The following is a 25,985-nucleotide window of genomic DNA, read 5'->3' as shown; positions in this document are numbered from 1 at the left end:
AGAGAGTTTGAAAAGCACCCACACGGAAGCAACTTATTAGTACCGCTTCAGACGGCAGGGCTGTGGTGACCACTGGCGGCAGGTGCTAATGGACGGGGGCAGCAGAAAGTTACGATAGGCGTGTGTATGTCGTAACAATGGCGGCCGAGTCACACGCCACTGTCAGGAGAAAGAGGTGCAGATTCTGAACTTGGTGTGATTTCAGGTCACTTCACCTCTCACCACGTCTATGCAGTGAGTGATTTAAAGAAATAGCATTCCTGCATTTTTGAATTTCTGCAGAGTTGAAAGAATTCTTAAGCCAAAAGCAGAACTATCGTTACCTGTGGTTGAGGTTTAGTTTGAAGGCTAATTTCATTTTTTATTTCCTTAGACTTTTAATGGCTGGTTGGGGGACTCTTTTTCTCTCTAAACCATGTTTCTAAAGAATAATTTATTATTTTAATTTTTTTGAAACGTGTTCTTTTTTAAATTAAAAGTATAATACAGATTATAACCAACATTTTTAAAAAGTCATGTGAAATCTCTCAGAAATGACCATTAAGTTTATATTTCTCTACTATGCACATAAAAAAGAATGAAAGGGAGTGAGACGATGTAGCACGAAATAAATTGAAAAACATGGGATCATATTCCAGTCTTGACTTTCAGAAAAAAATAAAGTTTAAATAATACTTCAGTTTAACAGAAGAAAAACAATGATTGGGAACAGAAGTTATTGCTAAAATTCATAGAGATAGTTCTAGCTGTAGGCCAGTTTCCATTGCTGCTATGACTTAGTAGTGCAATTTTTCGAGTTTTATAAAACTGAACGTGCCACCCGTGCCCATGACTTCCACGTGGCTGTCTGTCTTGGATTGTAATGTATCCAGCGTTTATCTCCTGTCTTTCCTTTTTATCGCTTATTCCACTGCCTTGCATCAACAGGCAGATTTCCTTGGCAAGTTGGTTTTCAGGGAGGACTCCCAGGGACCACACGGGCGGCATTTCTGTGAGGGACATCCATCTACCCAGAACTGCATGGGTATTTTCTACTGTCTTCTGACATTGTGCACTGTGCGTATACTTTTATCATGGATTTTGCATTTTTCTTTCGATTGGCTGGCTTTTGTCATAAAAGAATTGTTCCTCCCCAAGAAAGGCTCATGGAAGCGTCTCTTTGACTTTACTCTTGTTTGAAATGTTTGCCCATTGTCTTTATAATAAATGGCAGCGTGGCCGGATATTGTATTTTGAGGCCCCTTTTTCTTTCCAATCAACCCTTGTCACCTGAAGTCTGTTGTCTTCTTGCTGAGAACGCGGGAATCTGACTGGACCGCCCCTCCACCACCCCAGCCCCCAAAGCGACTTGGCTGCATCCTGAATTCTTGAATAAATTCTTCCTTTCTCCTCAACGTTTAATAACTTATCCAGGATATGCCAGTGTTAATCGTGCTGTATCAGTTTCCTTTTCTGGGAAACATTTTACCCTTTCCTTCTGCAGACTTCGGTCTTTCTTTAGAGGAAACATAATTCTGTTATATATTCAAATTCTTTTGTTTTTCCTCCATGTTTGTTACATACTCAACCTCAGGGACACAGATTATTCAAAGGCCTCTTTGTACTCCACAGCAATTATCTTTACTTAATTGCTGTAATCTCTGAGTTCTTTTCCTAACATTCGGTCAGGCTACCTCCTGCTTAACCTCTCTCTATGTCAGTAATTCAAATCCCAGCCCTGTTTAGTTGTCTCTAATATATTTTTCTGTCCTGTTCTGACGTTGTGTCAGTCCTCATTTTGTTTTGTTTGCTCTTTAATTGCACTCTCTCTGTGTTTTGTAATTTTTTTTTGTCCTGAACAGCATCTCTTTGCTAAACTCAGTGAATTGAGGGTCTTATTAAGCTTTTCTGCAGGGAGAACTTGAAAGAGTTTCTCCCTCTTATGTTATTTTTCACTCCCTGCCCCTCCAACCCAACCCATCTGAATGTTTATCTGAGGCTCACAAAGATTCTGTCTCCCTCATTGGCCCTGGGTCTCCCTCCCCTTTCCTTTCTCTGGCCATGGCTCCCCTAGCCCCCCCTGCCCAGGGCCCCCGGGTCCCACCTGTGCCTGGAGCTACCCCCCTCCTCTCCCCCTCTCCTCCCACTCCTCCCCCCACCTCCCCCCTGTCCTCTCTCTGGCCACTGTGCATTATGACCATTGGATTCTTTTCACCTTCTCAGGTTCCCCTTCAGGCCTGGCTCACACTTTCTCCATTATCTTTCTCATTCCCCTTAAATCTAAGCTGGAGGGCAAGGGATTGGAACAGGAGCTCTGGGCTGTTGGAAACCATAGCCCTGCTCTTTTTTTTCTGAGGTTTTCTTAAATGTGCTTTATCAAAATTCAATTTTCCAAGTTATAAGGGTAACCTACACCCGTGAAAGCATACCTTCAGAATCTTTATTGTTTCCTATTTTTGCTAGATGCCTTGGTAAAGAATGAGACGCTCACTCACGTATTTCCTGCCTCTTCCAAACTTCGGGAGTAAAAGTTTCCATATTTGAGACTCTTCTGCTTTTCCTTCTTCATCAGACGTACCGATTGAATTCCCCTGAGGGCTTTTCCCCACCTTTTGGGGAAGTGGTACTAATATCCGAGATTTTTTATAGGGGCCCCTGGGTGGCTCAGTCAGTTAAGTGTCCAACTTCGGCTCAGGTCCTGATCTCACGGTTTCTGAGTTTGAGCTCCACATCGGGTTCATTGCCGTCAGCACAGAGCCTGCTTCAGATCCTCTGTCCATCCCTTCTTTACCCTTCCCACACTTGGCGTGCTCTCAAAAATAAATAACCATTAAAAAAAAAAGATCTTTTACATTTATTCCTTTCTGCAGAATGGCCTTTTAAGAATGGGGGAAGGGAGAGAACATGCTGATCCTTGCCAGAATTGTTTCTTCCCTTTACCAGAATTTTCTCAGGATTATCGATGAGTGTTTCCCCTTTCGCGGACCGTATTTTTAGTAGGTCTTCCTTTAGTTTTGCTCATTTTGTCAGGTATCAGGCAGAAGAGTCAATGATAGAGTTTCCTTCTACCGATTCACATAGAATAATGTCTGAGTAATAATTGTTACAATGTTTTCTTTAGTTGGAGACTTCTTTGTAAAACACAGGTTTAATGAGGAAGGTATGATGTAGGAATCTGTAGAATTAATTTGTGGTCTGGTTACGCACCCTCAAAGGAATCTGAGACCTGTTCCAATATTCACATTGAATGACTCTTCACCCTTGGGATCCCATATTTCTGGCCGTATTTCTCTTATACTGGCTCTGTGAAAACGAGTCTATAAAAAATAGCTTTAGTGGCAGAAGGTCTAAAAAGCCCCAGACAATTTGAAAAGTGTTTAGAGAAACCAGAGTTTAATACTTCCTGTGTTAATGAGGACTTCTTGCCTCTGGAACTCTTTTTGCAAAAATTAAAGTCTGTTTTTATGATTATTTCCTTTACTTTTGCCGGTCACCAGTCTGTTAAGCATGGTACCAATTCTGCCCGCCATCTTGGTGACCCAGCTAATAACCACTGCTCTGTTTCTCACCGGGCTGCATAATCTACAGAATGGGCCATGTCTTACTACAAACAGTTACATCTTACCCTAAGATAGAAGGGTTGTTTTTATTTTGGTACAAATATCAATGTAACATAGCTTCACTTGCAAAAATATTCTTAGCCGAAGCACGTGTGGTGCTCAACTTTATGTGTCAACTTGGCTGGGCCATGGTGCCCCACATTGGGTGAAACATTATTCTAGACAGTTCTGTGAGGATGTTTTTGGACACGATTAACACTTAAATTGGTCAGCTTCGAGTAAAGCAGATTGCCCTGCATAATGTGGGTGGGCTCCCCCCAATCAGTCAAAGGCCCAAGTAGAACAAAGAACTGACCTTCCCTGAGCAAGGGGCGGGGGGTGGATTGTGCCAGCAGATAGCTGTACTTTAGCCCGGCCGGCTGGGCCACCCTGCAGATTGTAGACTTACCCGTCTCCTTAACCACATGAGTCAATTCCTTAACATCTTTCTCATTCTCTCTCTCTCTCTCTCTCTCTGTCTCTCTCTGTGTCTGTCTCGTATCTGTGTGTGTGTGTATATTATATCCAGGGTTCCGTTTCTCTGGAGAACTCTAATACATCATGCCTTCGTTATCTCCAAAAAGGTGTTCGTGGTAAGAACACTGACTTTCTTAAGGCAAATATCACTGTTTTGGAAAGTGGCAGGTGTGGGGGCGGGGGGAGGAGAGGAGTAGAAGACCACAAAATGGAACAAAGCCTCGGCCCAAGGGAAAAAGAGATCTCTTTATCTTCTCTAAAGGAAAAGTGCCCTGGAATTCGAGCTCAGGATGTTGTTGTTTCTTCTAACCCGGCGGCCTCCAACACCGCTTCGTATATAGCTGCGGGTTCTGGCTACCCTGCTGTCACGATACAGCCAACCGCCTTTATGATTAAACATCTTCGATTTAACACCCAGGCTGGTTATCAGCAAAGCAGACTGTTTGGAGTTGTCAGCGTTGTTCATAGTTCTGCTCTGCAGTGAAAATGAAAAAAAAAAAAAAAGGTTCTCTCTAAGAACTAGTTGGCAGCTCGCCTGGAAAAGCCCTACGTTTTTAGTCTTGGCCTTCGGAGAAAATCCCAAGTCAGTTGTCAAAGTTTGGTTTTGTTTATTTGTTAGTTTAAAATTTTTACAGAGGCCAAATGACCTCAATCTATCCGTCTCACCTGATACTCTTTTGACCAGAAGATCTGTATGCCGAGCCACAAGCACCAAGAAGGAAACGGTGTTGATATGCTCTCAGGATGTCCACCCTGTTCTCTCCGTAAGTCAGTTATGCACTTTTGGGGGAAACAGAGACACATTTCCTCGTTCTCCGTCTCCCACGATCAGGGCTGGAAAAGTCATTTCTCACCCTAAGATTGGCCGTATGGAAACTGACCGATTCTCTGACCAGATAGATCGTGGCATAGATTTTCCTGGGCTTACTCAGTCTACCTGCACCTGGTTACCCTAAAGGCTTAGAGTTATTGGCAAGATAAAGACAGTATTTTAAAAGTTATTATTCTGAGGATATAAGATAAAGTGACAAAAAAGCAGAGAACAGATGCTGTAGTTTGTGTGTGTTTGTGTAAAAATGAGGCTGGTAGACCCTCATTTACCAAATTTTGCATTCCTCTCCCTAGAAATGCGGAGAACGGCTTTTATGTTTTGTCCAAGACGGCTGCATAATATTACCTTTCCTATACAGTTTGCTTTCCAGCCTGGGGAGGGATAAGCCTTTATAATGATCAGATCGGTACAAATCATTCTTACTCGAGATCAGCTATTCCAGAAGTTATTATCAATAAATCAATGTTACTTTGATCACTGAACAGTGTACTCAACATCAAAGGAAGTGCGATAGCATTTTCAAAGAATTCGGAAATCACGTGTTGATGAAGAGATCATGGAGTTCGCCACCAGACAAACAAGGATTCGAACGGCAACTTTTTCACTTTGTGTCAGGGGAGAACGTTTTGCCTCCCTGAGCCTCAGTGTCTTCTGTCTGATACTGATATGCTAAGACCATTGGGAGGATTAAGGGGAAGCACGTCTGCAAGCCATCTAGCGATATGTTGGCACAGGTAGGTGCTCAGTAAGCAGTCACTGCCCACCCTTTTCCTGGAATCTCCATTGCCTTGTCTTTACTATGTGGGTAATATTATCAGCCACATACGGGTTTGGAGGGATTGCACATGGCACCGTATGAAAGGTCTCGACATGGTGCCGGGTAAATGGCGTGTGGCTACTCCCGTCAGCTGCTCAAATTCCATCCCTCCCTGCCTCGCCCTGCTGGGCGCCACAAGAGCTAGAGAGCCAAAATGACCCTTTGCAGATCCTTTGGCCACTGAGCGCTGGACCCTCTTGCGATGCGGAAATAAAACGGAAGCCATCTTCGCACCACGTGGGCTGCTTCTGAAGATTGTAGCAACGCGGTTCTGTGGCACCTACAGTGGCCAACTCAGGCTTCCCGGTGACCACGGGAGGCTGCGCCCGTGGCTCCTGTGGTGAACGCTTCTGGTTTCTGGCTGCCCAGTTTCTTAGATTCAGCGACGTGCATCCTTGAACTTGATAGTTTTGGCAGTCGTCTTGTGGGAAGTAGAACACTGGTGTGTATGTCGTTTCTCCCTCTGGAATTCATTCCAAACTTTTTTCCAAAACAGTGTTTGGACCACCGAATTCCTTTTGAGACTATGTTCTATTTAAATCCCTACACTGTGTTCTATTTCCTGTTCAGAATCCTGAGTGGCCCACACTTGGTCTTTACATAATACTTTTCTGTTAGTTTTCCTTGACGTCAAGGGAATTATAGTCTAGCCAGGGGTGGAGGGCAGGGGGCAAGAACACAGGAAACGTACAGAGAAAAATCTAAGTCTGTCTGTGAGTAATTGCCAAGGGGCCACTTGGCCCACGAGAGCTTTGCAGGCTGTGGGTGGAAGGGGGAAGGACAGAGAAGGTGGAGAGATGAAGAGAGGGGTCCAAGCATAGTAAGAACTTGAGAGGAGAATGCGAGGAAGAGCATTCGGGCCATCTGTAGTGACACGAAAACATTTTATCACCAAAATCTGAGTGAAAAGAAGCAAAATCCTTCCAAGATGGATAGCACACTTGAGGAGAACGATAGTTGGGCTCTGTTTCCAACTTTTTATAGAAATGCCTGCTCTGGGCCTCAACAGAATTTCAGGGATTCTGGAACTTGGAGAGAGGTCATATAGCTTTCGGGGTGGCGTATTTGGGGGATTTAAGGGTCAGTGGCAAAGATGAGGGGAAATAGCTGAGTGACTATTTTAGGATCACCATGAACCAATTTGATGTGTTTTCTCCTGCCAACATTAGGGTGTTCGATTCCTTCTTAGACATATTAATAAGAGTAAGTTGTGCAGCACAATCGTTTTCGACTATTTCTTTATGCAGACATACAGAAACACTCTGCATTTCATGGCACAAAGTACACTTGAAAAGCAAGAGCCAAGAGAAGTCATGGAGAAGACGACGGAATGTATGCAGAAAAACAGGAAGACAGAAACTATAAAAATAATGTAGCTATTATGTTAAGATCCCAGCCAACTTTTCAAATGAGATTAGAAAATCGATGCTCTTAATTTTATGGTAGTCATTTAATTATGTTGTTCCCCAACTGCCTTTACAAGAGAAAAGGGCTTTGTAAATTAGATTGTTTTATTACAAAATTCCACCAGAATGTATATTCTCTGTAGCCTCTTATTTTTCTGTAAATAGTCCTTGAAGAATAAGCAATGGGTGGGCTGGGTGAGATTATATAAGACCCAAACTAAAATTTAAACCACCCAAGGTGACTGTATCTACGATGACTGCTATACACACATCCAGGACTTCATTTTCAAACAGGAAAACAGAAATCTTGCAAGTTGAGGGCGAAAAAAAGGACATGCTAGAATCGCGAAAAAGATTTCATCTCAAGCATCACGTGTCCCAGGATTTGCTGCCTCGTTTCCCTTCCATAGGTTAAGAGCGTATGCTTCTGACCCACAGAATTATATTTGTGAAAGACTGTCACCACCATTTTCTGCATCATTTGCAAGCAAATTTATGTCTCCTTTTTTGCTCTGAATTTATTTTTATTATAATTAATACTCATAATAACCAACACTTGATTGTTTTTTTTTTTCTCTGTACTGTCGTGCGTAAAGTGGCCTTTTACAGATTAGCTGTTAAATGTTTCTGCAAGCATTACCCTCCCTTTGGGGAAGCCTTGTCTGAGGTTCTGTCTACTCAGCACTATTTGCATTCGCCTGGTGCTCGGGTGAACAATGCACTTACCTGAGAAAAAGTCACCTTAAAGGTGTGATATTTGTTGGCTATTACAACATCCTGACATGTGTCTCTGGGATGCCCCAGGAATGCACCCCTTCAAGGAAAGTGAGAAATACATTTGTTGTTGTTATTTTAGTTATTCAGAATCTCACCAAAAAATAAGGACATTAAATTGTCTCCCCTAAATGAGTTGGGACATCTCTTATATTCCTTTATCCTGACTTCACAAGGCAGTATTTACCTATATATTTCTCAGGCGAACAAACAGATTTGGCACACCAGATTTTTTTGTAGCCACACTATACAGCAGGAACTTGCGGGGCAGACATTTCCCCCCAACGTTTTTCCCCCCTGACTCGATTCCCTTTAGTTTCTTTTTTTAATATAATTTATTGTCAAGTTAGCTAACATACAGTGTATACAGTGTGCTCTTGGCTTCAGGGGTAGATTCCCATGATGCATCGCTTACATACAACACCCGGTGCTCATCCCAGCAATTGCCCTCCTCAATGCTCGTCATCCACTTTCCCTCTCACCTGGCACCCTGTTCAACCCTCAGTTTGTTCTCTGTACCTAAGAGTCTCTTAATGTTTGCCTCCTTCTTTGTTTGAAACTATTTTTTCCCTTCCCTTCCCCCATGGTCTTCGGTTAAGTTTCTCAAGATCCACATATGAATGAAAACACATGGTATCTTTCTCTGACTGACTTATTTCACTCAGCGTAATACCCTCCAGTTCCATCCACATTGCTGCAAATGACAGGATTTCATTCTTTCTCATTCGCAAGTAGTATTCCATTGTATATATAAACCACATCTTCTTTATCCACTCGTCAGTTGATGGATGTTTGGGCTGTTTCATCTGTTGTTTTCTGAGTTGTTAATTTCAGTCACTCTGACTGGTGTGAGGTGACACCACAGTGTGGTTTTGATTAGTATTTCCCTGATGATGAGCGATGTTGAGCCTTTTTTCACATGTCTGTTGGCCATCTGGATGTGTTCTTTGGAAAAGTGTCTATTCATGTCTTCTGCCCATTTCTTCACTGGGTTGTTTTGTTTTCAGGTGTTGAGTTTGGTAAGTTCTTTATAGGTTTTGTATACTAACCCTTTATCCGGTATGCCATTTGCAAATACCTTCTCCCATTTTGTTGGTTGCCTTTAGTTTTGTTGATTGTTTGCTTTGCAGTGCAGAAGCTTTTTATCTTGATGAGGTCCCAATAGATCATTTTTGCTTTTAATTCTCTTGCCTTCAGAGACGTGTCGACTAAGAAGTTGCTGCAGCTGAGGTCAAAGAGGTCGTTGCCTGTTTTCTCATGTAAGGTTTTTATGGCTTGCTGTCTCACATTTAGATCTTTCATCCATTTTGAATTTATTTTTGTGTCTGGTGTAAGAAAGTGGTCCAGTTTCATTCTTCTGCATGTAGCTGTCGAGTTCTCCCAGGACCATTTGCTAAAGAGACTGTCTTTTTTCCAGGCGGTACTCTTTCCTGTTTGGGCAAAGGTTAGTTGGCCATACACTTGTGGGTCCAGTTCTGGGTTCTGTATTTTATGTGTTTGCTTTTGTGCCAATACCATGCTGTCTTGATGATTACAACTTTGTAGTAGAGGCTAAAGTCCGGGATTATGATGCCTCTCGCTTTGGTTTACTTTTTCAACATTATTTTGGCTATTCGGGGTCTTTTGTGGTTCCATACAAATTTTAGGATTGTTTGTTCTAACTCTGAGAAGAACGCCGGTGCAATTTTGATGGGGATTGCATTGAATGTGTAGATTGCTCTGGGTAGTACTGACATTTTAACAACATTTGTTCTTCCTATCCAGGAGCGTGGAATGTTTTTCCATTTCTTTGTGTCTTCTTCAGTTCCTTTCATAAGCTTTCTATAGTTTTCAACATACAGGTCTTTACATCTTTGGTTAGGTTTATTCCTACGTGTTTTATGGTTCTTGGTGCAAATGTAAATGGGCTCGATTTCTTGATTTCTCTTTCTGTTGCTTCATTATTGGGGCATAGAAAGGCAACTGATTTCTGTACATTGATTTGGCACCCTGTGACTTTGCTGAATTCATGTATCAGTTCTCGCAGCTTTTTGGTGGTCTTTCGGGTTTTCCATATAGGGTATCATGTCATCTGTGAAAAGTGAAATTTTGACTTCTTCTTTGCCTGTTTGGATGCTTTTATTTTTTGTTGTCGGACCGCTGAGGCTAGGACTTCCAACACTGTGTTAAACAGCAGTGGTGAGAGTGGGCATCCCTGTCGTGTTCCTGATCTCAGGGGGAAAGCTTTCATTTTTTCCCCATTGAGGATGATATTAGCTGTGGGCTTTTCATATGTGGCTTTTATGATGTTAAGGTATGTTCCTTCTATCCCAACTTTCTAGACAGTTTTTATTAACAAAAGAAGCTGTATTTCATTAAATGTTTTTTTCTTCTGCATCTATTGACAGGATCATATGGTTCTTATCCTTTCTTCTATTAATGGGATGTATCACATTGATTGATTTGTGAATATTGAGCCAGCCCTGCAGCCCAGGAATGAATCCCACTTGATCATGGTGAATACTTCTTTTGATATACCATTGAATTCAATTTGCTAATGTCTTGCCGAGAATTTTTGCATCCGTGTTCATCAGGGATATTGACCTTTAATTCTCCTTTTTGGTGGGGTCTCTGTCTGGTTTGGGAATCAAGGTAATGCTGGCTTCATAGAATGAGTCTGGAAGCTTTCCTTCCATTTCTATTTTTTGGAACAGCTTGGAAAGAATAGGTATCAACTCTGCTTTAAATGTCTGGTAGAATTCCCCTGGGAAGCCATGTGCCAGGACTCTTATTTGTTGGATACAAAAGAATTGAGATCATATCATGCATATTTGCAGATCACAATGCCATGAAACTTGAAATAACCACAAGAAAAAATTTGAAAAGCCTCTAAATGCATGGAGGTTAAAGAACATCCAACTAAAGAACGAATGGGTCCACCTGGCAATTAAAGAAGAACTTAAAAAAATATATGGAAGCAAATGAAAATGAAAAAACGACAGTCCAAACCCTTTGGGATGCAGCAAAGGCAGTCCTAAGAAGAAAATACATTGCAATCAAGGCTTATCTCAAGAAACAAGAAGAATCCCAAAGACAAAATCTAACAGCACACCCAAAGGAACCAGGAGCAGAACAAGGAAACCCCAAACCTAGCAGCAGAAGTGAAGTCAATAAAGACCAGAGCAGAAATAAACAATATAGAATCCAAAAAGAAAAAAAGAGTAGCGCATTTCAGTCAATCTAAGAGTTGGTTTTTTGAACGAAAAAACAAAATTGATAAACCCCTGGCAAGACTTCTCAAAAAGAAGAGGGAACCCAGATAGATAAAATCGCAAATGAAAGAGGAGAGATCACAACCAACACCATAGAAATACGAACAATTATTAAGGAATACTATGAAAAATTATATGCCAACAAACCAGACAACCTGGAAGAAATGGACAAACTCGTAGACATCCACACACTACCAAAACTCAAACGGGAAGAAATAGAAAATTTGAACAGACCCATACCCAGTGAAGAAATTGAATCGGTTATCAAAAATCTCCCTTCTGTTTCAATCCAGTGAGCTCTGTACAGCTGTCAGGCAAACCTGAGGTTGTTTTAGGGAATGTTGGAGGAGGGAAAGAGCCAACCTCATCAGGGCAAGAAATGGCAGCTCCAAATCACCGAACATTTGCTGGTCCCGAATCTTCTCTCGTTCACAACGCATCACGACCGAAAGAGCGGTTTGTGCTGGTAAACGTTTAGCTATAGCTATCGAGGAAACACACATTTAGGATTCGCCACTTGTGAGGGTGCAAAATCCCCCCACCACGACCGACTCCAGCTCCCAGGGTCCGAGCTGAGCGCAAAGGATGGAGGCGATGTGGGCAAATGGCCCTGGTGAACCTCAGGGGGCTGGGCTCCTGCCAAGGCCACTCACCCCGCTTCACCAGGTGGAGAAGTCTAAGCTGAAAACACGAAGCGATTTGCCGGAAGTCAAAAAATATAGATTATACTTTGCTATAGATTAGCCAAGTAGCTCTGGCGGGGATCGAAACAAGGACTCTCTGATTCCAAAGTTTTTAGAAACAGCATTGGAAATTGTTAAACTGCTTATAACTGCGTGAGAAGTGCTTTATTCTACAGATTACTAAAAAGTACTGACGGAAGAGGGCTGGGTTTTTGGCCCTGCCCGTCCCACCCAGCAGGTAACGTGTGTGTCTCTGGGCGTGTGTTGCTTCGTTTTGTTTCATTCTCCCGAAAGGTTGTGGCAAATGTCTTCCAGGAAACAAAATTGCCCTGTAATTTTACTGACGAGATACTTCTAGCTTTTCTTAAAAATCTGGTTAAAGTACCAATTGCACTGAGCTATTCCCCTCATCATGGAAGGTGAGAAGCTGTGCACAGGCGGTTAGGGATTCTTTTCTTTGCCCTTGATATAGAGCCGGCCATTCCCCCCATCAGTTCTGCCGAACAGTGAACACAACACTGTGCGACACGGAGGTGGTTTGTTGCAAGGGCTTAGAAAGGAAGAAAGCACCCTCCCCAGAGATCCCTTTTTCAAACCAGACTAGGGAAGTGGTGATATTATTAGACCTGCTTCTGTGCCCTAGGCTTCTCCTGCCCTCTGGTTCCCGGCTCCTAATTATTTCTTTAAATTTGTGTTTCAGGAGACGAGGAAAATGGAAAAGTACTCAAGATTTCTTTAAATGAAAAGTACAGGGTGTTTACCAGCAGTCGGTCCAACTTCGAAAGGGCAGTGTTTTCCCAACATGGGCGGGCAGCGTGGTGTCCCTGGGTGAAACTTTCCCCTGATTGGTATTTTCATACTATCCGGCATTAATGCGTTCAAGTATAGATTAAAATAACTACCTTAATTAATAAAGTCCTATCTTAGTTCTCTCTGCTGTTTCCTTCATGAGCTATCTGCTGTGCCGTCCGATGGAATACAGGATGTGGATGTGTAAAAATAATCCAAGAGAACTAAACACACATAGACACATTTCTCTGGCACACATGCATGTGCGCGCGGGCGCGCGCGCGCGCGCACACACGCCTACATACAGGCGAACACACACGCCTCTTCTAACTTTGAGAGAAAGCTAAAAATAGCTGCTGTTTGAAATCACTTCCAGGGGTGATTAGAAAGGACCTTTCCCGCTGAGATCAAAGACAGATTTTCTTTGTGTTGAAAGGGGCTTTGCCTGTGGTTGTCCTTGTGGAGAGAAGGACTCTTCTGGAAGCAGAGCGTATGATGTGTACCCGCGGGCTTTGTTTAAAAACAATCTTTTCCAAAGCTCTTTGCGATTCTTTGGCTGAGGGGAATACAGTTTTAGTGCAAGTGGATGGTAAAAGGAAGCAATTACATTCCGTCATGCAGTGGTCTCTTCACAGAAGGAAAAATCCCGGAGTCAGAAGTGTCGGTGACCCCCTCGCTTACGCTGTCATGTGCACCGTGGCTGGAAATAGAAGACTTAACATTCCTGCCTCTTCGTTCCCACCTCTGTGTTCTCATCCTGCCTCTTCTGTACACCCCGGAGGATAGAAAATGCTGCAGGACCGTTCAGCAGATCGCATCGCATAAACCACAAGTAAATTGAAGAAACTGCTCGCGGTACAAGTGTCCGTTGGCCGGACATGATTTTCTGGGGGGAGGGCGTGATCAACCACCCCCCGCCCGCGTGTGCACCCTGAAGATTATGGGAGTTTATCTCCAGGACTCTTTCCCACTCTGAGATTACATGACTCCAAAATTAACTCACTCCTCCGAAAGCTACACCAAGACCATTTGACCACTTAGTCATCACAGCTATTCCATAATATTTACGAATGAAGGGTCCTCTCTAATGGCCTCTTTCTTATTGCGTAATAGCTTCCACACACTGAGTGCTCATGACATGCCAAGTACGTGGCTAATGTCTTCACTCATATTACCTCCTTGAAAGTCATTGAATTATCGCAATAAACTTGTGATGATTTGTTATATCCCTGTCGTGGATGAAGGAGCTAAGCCTGAGTAAATGTCACTGATACGAACTGGCAGCTACATGACCGTAGGGGCCCACACTCAATCCCGCTTATCATCCACTGTATAAATTCCACGAAATAAACTCATTCAAACTCATCTCTTTGAATTTCATATATGTGTAAGTATTAATACAGAACATTACATTTCAATTGATGTTTAATTTTTTTTTAACGTTTATTTATTTTTGAGAGAGAGAGACAGAGTGCAAACAGGGGAGGAGCAGAGAGAGGGAGACCCAGAATCCGAAGCGAGCTCCAGGCTCCGAGCTGTCAGCACAGAGCCCGACGCGGGGCTTGAACTCCCGGAGTGTGAGATCATGACCTGAGCTGAAGTCGGGCGCCTGGGTGGCTCAGTCGGTTGAGCATCCGACTCTTGATTTCGGCTGTCACCATCTCATGGTCCGTGAGTTCGAGCCCCGTGTCAGGTTCTGCGCTGACAGTGCGGAACCTGCTTGGGATCCTCTCTTTCTGTCCCTGTTTCTCTCCTGCTTGTGTGCTCTGTCTCTCTCTCTCAAGATACATAAATAAACTTAAAAAAATCTTACTTTCATCAAACAAGACATATTCTTACTGTGACAAATGCAGGCAAATGATATTGGAGGAAGAAAAGAAAAATGAAAAAGAAGTAAATGCAAAATGCAAAGATTTTGGAATTGAGACGGTATATAATAATGATTGATATGTATGTATTTCATCAATAATTAGAAGTATATAATCATGATATCTATATTTCATCAATAATTATATAAAAATTAAATAATTTATATAATTGTATAATATACAATTATATAATAATTACATATAATTATATTATTATATTATTATATATATTTATTTATTATATATACATATATAATATACAATTATATAATAATTACATTATATATATATATAATGTCTAATTGCTGCAAAAACTAAGAATAAGCTAGAAGTAAGCTTATAGGGATATGATAAGATTATACAGTTGACATCCAGATCTTGGGACTAATGGAGACTTTATGGACACTTGTAGCTTTAGATTATACCCTCTGTGTGAGAAAGAACATATCTCTTAAGCTTTGAGAACATATGAAATGAGGGTGATGATGGTGGGTGGGAAGAGGAAGGAGGAAGATTTTCCAAAGGCGAACGACACGGCTCATCAAGGGTGTGGGATGAGCAGTGGTCTGAAGTTTCGCTAGAGGAGAAGGTCATGGTGGAATCTCCCTGAGTCCCATGAGGTGGGACTTTGCTGTTAGTGGGTAAGACGTGTGGCCCAGATATCACATTTATGAGTCCATTTCCTGGCAAGCACTAACTACTTTCTCTTGGCTTTAAGTTAAAAAGAAAAGGTTTATTGACTTTTCTACCTCAGAAAAAACGTATATCAAATATGCCATCCATTACTCTCGTTCCATGGTCCCTGGATTTTCGACAGAGGTGACAGCAGACCAAAGAGGGAAAAGCTCGAAGAATGGGGGCTTTGGGTCCATTTTGAGACTCTATCTGTCACATGGAGATGGGATGAGAGGAAAATGAGACACCATCCTTGCAAGTTTTTTGAACCTTGGTCTCTAGGCAGGAAGTACATCTTAACTGCATATAACCCATTTGATTTTTTAGTTAAGATTGACCTGAATACCACGTGTGTCTGGAAGATGGCAGTGTGCACAAATGCTGAACTGTTATTAACTGAAATTAACTGGGGCTCCGGGCTGCTCCGTCGGTGGAGCATGTGCCTCTTGATCTCGGGGTTGTGGGTTCGAGCCCCATGTTGGGTGTGGAGATTACTTAAACAAATAAAATCTTAAAAAAAAAAAAAAGAAATTAACTGAGAGTCCTTCCAAAATTGTTTTCCTTCTGTCCTGAAAACTACAGACCACGAGTCTCAGATGTCTGCTAATTTTGTACCAAAAGACGTCTGATCCATTGGGCCACGTGCTTACGTCACCCTGCGGTAAAAGGAAGGGATGGGCCGTCACTAACTCCATGTGCCATCTTTCTGTGTTGCCTGACAGACGGCGATCACGCAAGCCCAGCACATCATCTTGGAGACGTTTTGGAGGGACAGCCTCTAATGAGTTAACAGGGCACCTTGAATCGGAAAAGCTCTGGACCTTTCTAGTCTGGCCTGACTAGATGCACCACCGAATGCACCCGGGGCAGAGCGACGAAAGGGGCTGTTTTATGTGGCCGTTTTCGGGACGATTCCTGATGGTCCATTGTCATTTCGCCTCTTTTCTATCCTATTTGAACAGCTCTTGCTACTTGGTACCTGTCTTCTGACTTTTCATTTAATTTAAAAAAAAAAAATGCTTTAGTTAACGTTCTGTCACTAGCACCTTCCCCCCCCCCCCCCCCCCCTCGCTTTTTATGTATCTGCTTTGCTATCTTATCTGGTCAGCTGGCCCAACTTTTAAAAACTGACTAATGAAGGTATTAATGCGTCTTTAAGCTCAATATGGTTAAATCAACAGTGGTTACTGGTTTGATTTCCAGCCCAGAGACCATCATAAAGTCTGTTTCCTTACATCAGATGTGTTGATTAATACATTGTAGAATTGGGCTCCAGGTTTTTACAGCTGACTTAATTGATGAGAGAAGTCAGAGCTTGGGGCTGTATAATTAAGTTAGCTGGAAAATTAACGCAGGGATTGGCTTTGTAATTTGATTGGTTTAAAATCTCTGAATACACTTACCTAATCCTTTTGAACTAAACTAGGTACCAAAAAAATTATGTTAGCTACGTCTCTCGGATGTTCTATCTGTAGGGCAGTGTTCTTTTGCAACCTTCGAAAGAAATGATGTGTATATAAAACACAACCACTGGCTCTTCAGAAAAAAAAAATGACTTTCTTGTTCATTGATGAAGGATGCTGGACGTTTTCCTATACTTTTACTTTCTCAGCTGATTATCTAATTAACTTCCGTGCCATAAATAATTATAGCTCTGTGACTACATCTGAATACACTGCAGTCTACTGTTAGGATTAATTAATTGGCTCTACAGGTCAACGACAACTGACAATTTTTATGCACGGAAGGGGTGCCTAACAAGAAAAATCATTTTGTAGCCTTATGCTGTCCATCAGCACATGGCGGGAAATACCTCCGTGGGAAAAACGCAGAGCTCACGGGAGTGTCTGACTTTCGAGGACCAGAGTGAAGTCTAGATATTTGACTGCTCCCTCCTAATTACCAAATAAACACATCATGAAGTAGTAATGGGGTAACCAAATTAATATAATGCCTTCCTGAATTGCTCTCTTTCTGGCCTCTCAGTGTTAGTCTTCTTCTCTCTCGGGCCCCCTCCTCTCAATATTTACACCACACAGACTTCCTGTGTTGACTACAGGGATGTTACTAACGATGCTCTTTTGTGTGTCTACTTCTTTCCTTGAGAGCTTAGTGGCCGAAATCCTGAAATTCGGATTATATCACGTTCTTTAAACATAAACGTGTTGGGGCGTCTGAGTGGCTCAGTCGGTTGAGCGTCCGACTTCCGCTCAGGTCATGATCTCATGGCTCGTGAGTTCGAGCCCAGTGTCGGGCTCTGTGCTGACAGCTTGGAGCCTGCAGCCTGCTTGGGATTCCGTGTCTCCCTCTCTCTCTGCCCCTCCCCTCAGCTTGCAAATTCTCTCTCTCTCTCTGCCCCTCCCCTCAGCTTGCAAATCCTCTCTCCCTTAAAAAAAATGGCAAAACTGAAATGAATAATAAAAATTTGAAAGCACATGTTTATAATTGCCTGAAAGACTTATGAAAATGTGTTTATTTGGAACAGGTGTTTTAAAGCAAGGAAGAGTTGAATGCAGTTGGGATAAACCCAATGTGTGTAGCTAATAAGGTTGTGCTACCGTGGTGACAACCGTAACCTCGACAAAGGAGTAGTGTTTTAGTTTAATCTCGAGGTAAGATGATATTTGGGAACAAAGCCACATTTTCCGTTCTGAGTGGTGTTTGGGGAAATGGCTGCAGTTTGCCTGAAACACTGAACAGAGGAAAGCAGCTGTGTGCTGTGGCAATTGGCTGCGTTTGTTTTTATGTTTCTATTTTATTTTTGAGAGACAGAGAGACAGAGTGTGAGCGGGGGGAGCGGCAGAGAGAGGGGGAGACACAGAATCTGAAGCAGGTTCCAGGCTCTGAGCTGTCAGCACAGAGCCCGACACGGGGCTCGAACTCGCCAACTGCGAGATCGTGACCTGAGCCAAAGTCGGACGCTCAACTGACTGAGCCACCCAGGCGCCCCTAAGCTGGCTGCGTTTTTAAGATCCTGTCGACCTGTTGACTGTATTTGTTCTTTACATTATTTCTTATTTTAATTTATGTGAGTGATATTAAGAGGCTCTCTGAGAAAAAAAAATTACTCACTGGCAACACCTCTTCCAAAGTCTTCTATCTGGTTTGGTGTGGCATTGAGCACCCTTATTCTGTCTACCCCTTCTCTATTCCGTCCTCCAATTACCTCCTAATATTAAGCTTTAAAGGCAATTCTTTGTGTTTCTAGAGAGTGGGAGGGTGGACAAGTTTGTACCAAATGAAACGACACTGATAGAGACCAATTAAATAATCGTGGTCTATTTTTACGATGGAATAGTCTCCATCTATTAAGGAGGGTGAAAAAGCTTCATCTATGGTGATATATGTATCGAGCTCTAAGAGATTTTGGAAAAGAGCCTTGCTTTGGAATTACCATGTTTTGGGGGAAAAGACTATGCAGTCGGTATGTTTGTAAATACACACGCATGGGATGTGTCTGGAAGGATATAAAAGTCTCTGGTTAATAGTGGTTGACATGGGAGGGAACAGGGTAAGGCAGGGCCATGAGTGGAGAGGGATCTCCCCACTCTTCCTTACTGTCACTCCTGCATTTTGTGTCATGCATGGGGACTGCCTCCTCAAAACAAAGAAAGAAACAAAGACGATGCCGTGTGCCAGAAGGAGCACGACTTTTGTAGTACGATATACCTGAGGTTTGATTCCTGACCCGGTCACTCGACTAGAAGTGAGACCCCAGACGACCTTTGGAATTTCTCTCGATGTCCATAATCTCACAAAGGTTTTATGACAGTTAGCTAACATCGTGGAGCTGGAAGCCCCTGACATCTGTGAAGACTAATAAATGTTCTTTTCTTTGAAGGCGTCCATCAACGTGAAAAGGAGAGTATCAGTGTCTATTCCAGAAATGGGCAGTATTCCAGAAGGGTGGAAGCTGTCACTGCATGCAGCAGGGCCATCCCTTCAGACAGCACAGCTCTTACCTCTGAGCATTTTCAGAGCAGGTCGCCCTTCAGACCTCAGAAGAGTGGCTGGCACTTTCTGCTGTGTCTGGGCAGGGGCAGGAGTAGAAGCGTTGGCCCCAGTTTGGAGTTACACCTCGTGCATTACAGAAAAAACAATTTAACTCCCAAGCAATCATTTTTTTTGTGCTTTGCCCCCCAATCTCAACGTAGACGCAGAGCCATCTACAAATTGTGAATCTGTCTCTGTTTGCCCTGACAGTAGACCCAGAGTCTTTTTTCACTTTTCCCGACACTTCGCTAGCGCATCTAGGTAAATATCTGTTGGTGATCAATTTCAGACACAGCTCTGAGCTCCTTGGAGGAAACCAGCTTGCAGGGCTATTCTCTCAAGGCAAGCAGTTTTCTTTCACAGTAGCACCGGTTTGTGCCTTATTCATGCAAAAAGGAGAGGAAAGGAACCTATACATAAATAGTATGCCAACCAAAAATAAGCCAAGAGAATTCATTTTAAAAAGCGGGGGTGGGGTAGGTAGATGGGTTTGTTGGCTGTGGTCCAGAGGAGGCGTCTGTGGAGGACAGGCTAACATTGGTATTCTCACATCATTCAGGAGGTTACTCGTGCTAGAGTCATAGATCCGAAGACATATAAATCTCATTTTAACGCAATGCTAAATATATTATGAATATACACTGATGCAAGCTCTTTTTGCAGCGAAAACCGGCTTGTATTCGAGATAACTTCTAAGGTACAAGCTTCCTTCACTAACGTTTTGAGAAAATCATTGAAATGTACCTGCAAACTACTTTCTTTGTAACTTTGTTTTCTTTCTTTGTGATAGTCAGCGAGCCCGGGATTCTCACAAGTATGACTTTGTCTACCCAGCGAGGTTCCTATAGTGCCTTCTGCTCATAAAGCTAGATGTAAGTTTCTCATTGGGTTGGCTGGAAGAAACAAACGCATCAAATAAATGGATCCCATTCTTGGGTTGCTTATGATCTCGTAAGGCAGAGAAACCCTCTCCATAAATAATTATAACGGAAATCACGTGCGGTGCCTTTGTACTTCAGCGCTGGAAGGGGCAAACCTCATCCAAGCGTTGGGATGATAGTTCTGAAGATGAATTTTGATCCTGACTTTGAAGACAGTGTCAGTCATTCTTACAAATATTTCATGAGGGCCCGTGGTAGGGAATGTCGGAGAATCTCCGCCCAAGTGTATTAATAATATCATATGGAGGATGACATTCATAGAATTTCACAAATCAGTTTATGATTCCAAATTTGATGAATGCAGGAAGGAGAAGTGCTTGTTCCAATGCTACATGTGAGGTCAAGGTGGGAGACCTTGAGCAGAGGTCGGAAGACAGAACAGAGTCATCGAGGCCAGGGAGGGAGGGGGTGGCCATTCTAGACCCGAGAGACAAGAGGCGCAAAGACTGTGCTTTTGCAGTGGGGCATTGCTGACTGCCAGACGCTGAAAGATCAGTGGGGAAACAGGGTAGACCGTGAGGGAAGTGGGCACAGGATGCGGCTGGAGAAGTGGGCAGAGCTACAGAGAATATGAGCTGTGATTCTTGCCGTCCCTCGCCTAGTCCCTAGTCCCTCGCCTTGCCTCATGGCACCGACCCACATTCAAACGTTTTACATCTATTGATTGTTTTCCACTTGTCTCTTCCTCATTTCCATCCAGGCTCGGTTTGGCTAACTGCTACGGTATCAGCCCTGGTATTATGACTGCTAATTACTTCACTGGCTGCCACTGTATCCCAGGACCTGATCTAAACACGACGAGAACCGGCCCATCTGATTCGCACAACAACCGAGTCCAACGATGACTGTCACCATTTCCTAAGTCATGTAGCTGAGGCACACAGAGGCTGAGGAATGTGCCCCAGGTCACAGCACTGGAATGGAAAGGCCGGCATCCAAGCCTGAAAAACCCCCTCCTCAGCCCCTGCACCAGGGGCCACCTGGTGCCTGCACCAGGAGACTGCCTGCCACCAGGAAGGTGGAAATAATATGGCAACGAGAAGCTGTTAGACTGGTTTGTCTTTTGTTTACTTCTTTCTTGTTGCCAGGGTAGAGGGACGTTCATGATTATATTTCCTTCCTGAGATGAGCAGTGTTTCTAACAGTGACAAACTGAGCTGTTGAATGGCTGGAAATTTTCAAATAACTCCCAGAAAACGTATAGTGAACAGAAACTCACTCACAGGGATACAGCAGTCATTGCATCTTTCTACGGCCCGAAGCAAATAGAAGACAACGGAATACATAATGTGCAAATATAGAAAGTAGCTAGAATACCAGATTGCGTACGTTACGTTCTAAATGAAATACTATTCCATCCCATCCCAACTAGTTGGCTAAACTTACTTACAAAGACGATACTACTGTTATTCAGAAAACAATGATGACAATTAATGGTAAAGAACATATTGTATCCCAAAGCCTAGCGGATACCCCAGCTGAATGAATGAACGAACAAGACTGAGCAGTGAAAATAAAAGAATTCACGCTTCTCCCTTTGGTAGGCACCTATTTTGATCATTGATACGGTCTCAACTGGAAATATTTTTCTTTCCTTCCTTCTGAAGTCCAAAGCAGTGAGGTCCAGGTGAGCTGGGAAATGACCATCAGTACTTTCTTGTCCAGTTTTCGCATATCAAGCTCCTCAAAACCACTTTGAGCCTCATATTTATTTATTTATTTATTTATTTAATTTTTTAAATGTTTTCTTTATTCTTGAGAGAAAGAGAGACAGAGCATGAGTGAGGGAGGGGCACACCGAGACGGGGACACAGAATCCGAAGCAGACTCCAGGCTCTGAGCTGTCAGCGCAGAGCCCGATGGGGGGGTCGAACCCACGAATTGTGCGATCATGACCTGAGCCGAAGTCAGACGCTCAACCGACTGAGCCCCCCAGGCGCCCTCAAGAGCCTCACCTTTAACATTCTATTTACTAGAAAAGGGGGAGTACTCTTTGTGACGGTTAAATCTGTGTCAACCTGACTGGGCTACATGATGCCCAGATAGCTGGTAAAACATCACTTTTACCGTGAGGGTGTTTCTGGAAGATATTAACATTTGAACTTGTAGATTGAGTAAAGACGATGCGGGTGGGCATCGTCCAACATGTTGACAGTTTGAGCGGAACAAAAAAAGCAGAGGAAATAAGGATTTGCTCCCTGCTTGAGTCAGAATAACCATCTTCTTCGGCTCTCAGGTGCTGGCACTCCTAGTTCTTGGAATATGGGACTCAGACGGGGACTTACACCATTGGTCCCCACTTCTCTGGCCTTTGGACTGGGGCCGGATTACAGAACTGACTTTGTAGCTTGTAGACGGCAGATTGTGACCCCATAATTGCATGACCCAATGCCTATAATAAATCTTTAAATATATACATGAAGATAGATGCCTTCTTGGCCTGTTTCTCTGGAGAACCCTGCCTAGTACGCTATTTTTCCAACTACTCTTCTCATTAGAATGAATTTCTTTCTCTCTCAAGTGCGTCATGCATCATCTCAAAGGTCCATTGAGTGTGCATGTCAATACTGTGCCACTGAGCATGAAGACTGTGTTATCTCACCTGACAAAGGCAGGACCAATAAAGTAGCAATAATTTTCCCGGCTAATTTACGTAGGAATTTCTTTTTTTTTTTTTTTTAATTTTTTTTTTTGATGTTTATTTTTTATTTTTGAGACAGAGAGAGACAGAGCATGAATGGGGGAGGGGCAGAGAGAGATGGAGACACAGAATTGGAAGCAGGCTCCAGGCTCTGAGCCATCAGCCCAGAGCCCGACGCGGGGCTTGAACTCACGAACCGTGAGATCGTGACCTGAGCTGAAGTCGGACGCTCAACCAACTGAGCCACCCAGGCGCCCCTACGTAGGAATTTCTAAAATCTCTGATCTCTGTAGTGTCCCTGGCTAAGAAGGAAACAAGTAGGTTTTGTGTTTTGCCACACGAGAAACTTAGCCCAAGAGAAATAATAGTATACCACTGAGTTGTTGAGAAAGCTGCAGTTAGAGCCTTGTCTCTTTGGTCTAAGCTTGAATGCATTAGCTACTAATCTATATGCCTTTTGGACCAAAAGGGATGGTTCACTATATAAATTGATTGGTCTCTCTCGCGGGTTATTTTTCTGCCATAGGAATTAATCTTTAATTTGCTCATCTCAAAAATGAGCCCTGTTGGATTGTGCAGCTGGGGGAAATGTCTGGCATTAATAATATGCATCCTTTCAATTAGTCCTGAATTCAGCACATTACCTCCAAATGAGAGTATTGATTAAGAGATGAAGGGCCCAGAAGGTATGCGGAAAATTTTATTAGTTCCCTAGAGGTGTCATAATATTTTTTAAAGAAAAGATCATGCATTGTGCATCAATGTTTGAAGTGTGTTTATGGAACTGTGGTTTTTAACTTTATAAAATAATGTCTCCAGTTGTTAATCTGTAATAGAGAGAAGATCACTCAGACTCTCACGTTGGGGCATTAGGGTCAACATGATGTCTCACAGGCAGCCCGCGATGCCTCCGCACCCGTGTCCGCACCAGAACGCCACAGGGCTAGAAAGAGAGGCCACAATTCGTCACGCTGAAAATATCAAATGACAAACCCTGAAAGCTCTAAATCGGACATAATCTGATACTCAGTGGGAGAAAAATGGATGTATATTAAGAAGCCCTCTCCCCTATGATTCTTCTCAAGGATGACGCTGGCTTTGCTTCTAGGTGCAGACCTCGAAGATACTGTGTCTTCACGCTCCCCAAACTCAGAGACGCGAGGTCTACTGACCCCCAAAGCTGAAACGTTCCTTCCAGCACCACTTTCAGAGAAGGGAATGGTTCTCTCCTGAAGACTCCTTTCCCACCCTCCGTACAGAAATGAAGACGGAATCGGCCGGGAAGAGACAGTAAGATCAAGGTGAAGTGGCATCTGCACCCTGGTGGAGATTGAAGCCTCCCGCCACCCCCGCCTCCATGCAAAAGTAGAGGCCGAATAACCCTGTCGGCCGGCAGCACTGCGTCCTGAAAATGTCTTAGGGACTCTCAGCCACATATTGGTTCCAAGCACCAAAGAGCAAGGCACTCGTGGTGGGAAGAACATATCACTAGAAGAGGTAAGAACTTGCCGGAAATGGGAGATTCCATTCCCTGTTGGACACATCAACGTTGTCTGCACGTGCGGACCGCCAAGAAAGGTCTGACTACAAACAGGCAAACCATGACCGAGGAAATCCACCGACGGGGTTCTTTCAACATGTATGAGCACAAAACTAGTAAGCAGAGGGAAACCAGGATGGGAGGAAAGCATGTGGAGGGCACGATCGCTTCAGCCCTTGTGGGACCCTTCCGGGCCCCCTCTCCCCACCAAGGCGAATACCAGGCAGGGGTCCAACACCGAGCCTCACGGTGTGAAGACAGAAGCCCACTGCGCTCTGGCTTGCTTCGAGGGCTCCAGACGCTCACCATGCCTGACCCTCAATGTGGCCACCCCCCTCAGCTCTGGCTCCCTCTTTTCCCTGTTTCAGACATTCCTGCTCTTTTTACCTTCCAGCCCTCTTTCGGACACAGTTCTGTCACGAACCCCCCAGCTCTATCACCCGTGACCGTAAATACGGTTTATTACTGCTCTCAGCCTGCTGCTGCCAGGCTCCGGTGAGCTGAATTCATCAAATGGTCGATGGAGAGTAAACACGATAAGAGCTTCAGATGTCAGGGCCACGAAATTATGAAATAATGTGTTAACGTACTTTCCGAACCGTCCACGCACCGTGTTATCAAGCTATGATCTCGAGAGATCGCAGCAGCTGTGAAACATTGCGTCTTCAGTTTTATTCTTTAGGAATTTTGTTTTTATTTAGCTTTAAAGTACCACCATATCTTTCGAGCTTAGTATATTGAAATTTTATGAGGAGGGACTCTGCGTAAGCAAGAAAAATAATTTAAAAAATCACCAATGGTTCTTCCTTCTGATTTTTCTTTTGGCTTAAAAAATACTTTTCTGTGGGAATCGTGTCTAACGATGTGTTCTGCAAAGTACGTACCATCTTACGGTTTATATTTTGCTCTGAATATGTATGTGTGTATACATATATAGGAAAGAAATCAAGTTAATTTAAATTGCACAGATTTCTTGATGAAGAAAACCAAAGGTTTCAATATTGTTCTAAATTTAAAAAGAACCAATTTATAATCTTAGAGACTTATCTTAGTCATTGAAGCCACTCATTCATGATCTGCAGATCTCATGTCCCATGAATGTAAAATAACATCGTGCACTTGCTAATCAAGATCCATAAACAATTTACAGCAAGCAGTCATTCAGGATATTGACTGCTACTTTTCCTGTCTCAGAATTTTGTCTGAAGTCCCCAGATGGAACACGGAAGCTGGGAAGCATCTGTGCAAAGATAGCAGCAGTGGGCAGTGAGAAAGCTCTTACAGAGCATTTAAGGGGAAAGCCAGCCAGCCCTGCCCATACCCTGCTAGGACCCGTATGTGACCTCCTCCCGCAAATATACGATCAACTGGGACACCAGCCCTCCAGAGCCGTTCACCGAGGTGGCGAGTTCACAGCACAAGTGTATCGTCACTTGTGAGAAGACTCCATCCCAACCAGGTTGGGGGGGGGGGGGCACATAATGAGTCGGCAACATGGTGGGCGTGCCTTGTGGTGCAACAAAGGGCATTTTCTGTCTTCGTGGCTGGGTGCTTGCAGAGCTTTGAAACTCGGGCTCCCCCGACTCGACACGGAGCACAACGGAGAGAAATCTGACATGCGCCTGCTGGAACTGGGATAAGTAATTGAACCAGCGTTTTCTTATCTATGAAAATTTTGAAGCTGAGAGGCTGGGAGCAGCCTGAGATGGCAGGCAAGGAG

The sequence above is a fragment of the Panthera uncia genome (genome assembly GCF_023721935.1).
Source record: "Panthera uncia isolate 11264 chromosome A3 unlocalized genomic scaffold, Puncia_PCG_1.0 HiC_scaffold_12, whole genome shotgun sequence".
Taxonomy (NCBI): domain Eukaryota; kingdom Metazoa; phylum Chordata; class Mammalia; order Carnivora; family Felidae; genus Panthera; species Panthera uncia.
The sequence above is the reverse complement of the archived record's forward strand: the minus strand, read 5'-3'. Positions refer to the sequence as shown.